Source organism: Nothobranchius furzeri, chromosome 14, assembly GCF_043380555.1.
Source record: "Nothobranchius furzeri strain GRZ-AD chromosome 14, NfurGRZ-RIMD1, whole genome shotgun sequence".
NCBI lineage: Eukaryota > Metazoa > Chordata > Actinopteri > Cyprinodontiformes > Nothobranchiidae > Nothobranchius > Nothobranchius furzeri.
In genome coordinates, this window is record NC_091754.1 from 42,214,405 (window position 1) to 42,216,904 (window position 2,500).

Sequence of the window (2,500 nt, forward strand, 5' to 3'; positions counted from 1 at the left end):
AATGTTCTGCTTTTTTAAAGTCTTGGATCACATGATTTTTACGTGTCCTTTATGTTTTTCTACTTTGATCAGTTATTAGTTTCAGCAACTCAGCAGGATTTTTATTATAACCAAAAAACTCATGGAAATCAAGGGGGATCCATTGAAAATTGAATGGATGATTAGCTTGTAGAGAGGGTAGATGGTGGGATGAAAGATTGAACTGCTTGAAAGATTGATACATGATTGGAGGAAAGAAATGACAACGAGGGCAAATCCTCAACAGTCTAGACCAATAGGAAGTCATGCTGAAACTATGAGACGTGAAGTTCAGTTGGATTTTGAATTCAAATGTGATATGGTGGAACTAGCTTTTGTGGCATTTGGATTAGTTTGATGCAATTTGCACATCCAATCATTTGCATAGAAATTCGTAAAAGCCAAATAAAAAGCAGACTTTAATTTCTAGAGGTAAAGACCACGTGGCCTAATGGATAAGGCGTCTGACTTTGGATCAGAAGATTGAGGGTTCAAGTCCCTTCGTGGTTGAGTCAATCCTCCTGACAAGGTTAATAACACAAGCAGTGCACCACTCTACCTCTGTCAACTTTAAACTGAGATTTCAATTTCTTCACTGTCATGTATTGGAATCAATCTACATTCTGGAAAGTGTCTGCAAACACACTTGAAAAGAATGTTCTGCTTTTTTAAAGTCTTGGATCACATGATTTTTACGTGTCCTTTATGTTTTTCTACTTTGATCAGTTAGTAGTTTCAGCAACTCAGCAGGATTTTTATTATAACCAAAAAACTCATGGAAATCAAGGGGGATCCATTGAAAATTGAATGGATGATTAGCTTGTAGAGAGGGTAGATGGTGGGATGAAAGATTGAACTGCTTGAAAGATTGATACATGATTGGAGGAAAGAAATGACAACGAGGGCAAATCCTCAACAGTCTAGACCAATAGGAAGTCATGCTGAAACTATTAGACGTGAAGTTCAGTTGGATTTTGAATTCAAATGTGATATGGTGGAACTAGCTTTTGTGGCATTTGGATTAGTTTGATGCAATTTGCACATCCAATCATTTGCATAGAAATTCGTAAAAGACAAATAAATAGCTAACTTTAAATTCCTGAGGTAAAGACCACGTGGCCTAATGGATCAGGCGTCTGACTTCGGATCAGAATATTGAGGGTTCAAGTCCCTTCGTGGTTGAGTCAATCCTTCTGACACAAGCAGCGCACCACTCTACCTCTGTCCACTTTAAACTGAGATTTCAATTTCTTCACTGTCATGTATTGGAATCAATCTACATTCTGGAAAGTGTCTGCAAACCCACTTGAAAAGAATGTTCTGCTTTTTTAAAGTCTTGGATCACAAGATTTTTACGTGTCCTTTATGTTTTTCTACTTTGATCAGTTATTAGTTTCAGCAACTTAGCAGGATTTTTATTATAACCAAAAAAACTCATGGAAATCAAGGGGGATCCAATGAAAATTGAATGGATGATTAGCTTGTAGAGAGGGTAGATGGTGGGATGAAAGATTGAACTGCTTGAAAGATTGATACATGATTGGAGGAAAGAAATGACAACGAGGGCAAATCCTCAACAGTCTAGACCAATAGGAAGTCATGCTGAAACTATTAGACGTGAAGTTCAGTTGGATTTTGAATTCAAATGTGATATGGTGGAACTAGCTTTTGTGGCATTTGGATTAGTTTGATGCAATTTGCACATCCAATCAGTTGCATAGAAATTCGTAAAAGCCAAATAAATAGCTAACTTTAATTTCCTCAGTTAAAGACCACGTGCCCTGATGGATAAGGTGTCTGACTTCGGATCAGAAGATTGAGGGTTCAAGTCCCTTCGTGGTTGAGTCAATTCTTCTGACACAAGCAGCGCAGCACTCTACCTCTGTCCACTTTAAACTGAGATTTCAATTTCTTCACTGTCATGTATTGGAATCAATCTACATTCTGGAAAGTGTCTACAAACCCACTTGAAAAGAATTTTCTGCTTTTTTAAAAACTTGGATCACATGATTTTTACGTGTCCTTTATGTTTTTCTACTTTGATCAGTTATTAGTTTCAGCAACTCAGCAGGATTTTTATTATAACCAAAAAAACTCATGGAAATCAAGGGGGATCCATTGAAAATTGAATGGATGATTAGCTCGTAGAGAGGGTAGATGGTGGGATGAAAGATTGAACTGCTTGAAAGATTGATACATGATTGGAGGAAAGAAATGACAACGCGGGCAAATCCTCAACAGTCTAGACCAATAGGAAGTCATGCTGAAACTATTAGATGTGAAGTTCAGTTGGATTATGAATTCAAATGTGATATGGTGGAACTAGCTTTTGTGGCATTTGGATTAGTTTGATGCAATTTGCACATCCAATCATTTGCATAGAATTTCGTAAAAGCCAAATAAAAAGCTAACTTTAATTTCTAGAGGTCAAGACCACGTGGCCTAATGGATAAGGCGTCTGACTTCGGATCAGAAGATTGAG

The 2,500-nt window shown here is 37.2% G+C and overlaps 2 non-coding genes across 2 annotated transcripts in view; both read left to right on the forward strand.

Annotated features, from left to right (window-relative positions):
• The first annotated feature begins 455 nt into the window (after positions 1-455).
• trnaq-uug (transfer RNA glutamine (anticodon UUG)) lies at positions 456-528 on the forward strand. Its single transcript has one exon. It is a non-coding gene; the product is annotated as a tRNA-Gln (tRNA).
• A 1,921-nt stretch (positions 529-2,449) lies between these two features.
• trnar-ucg (transfer RNA arginine (anticodon UCG)) overlaps positions 2,450-2,500 on the forward strand; it is a 73-nt gene continuing 22 nt past the window's right edge. Inside the window, exon 1 of the tRNA in view lies at positions 2,450-2,500. This exon is cut by the window's right edge and continues 22 nt beyond it. This is a non-coding gene — a tRNA (tRNA-Arg).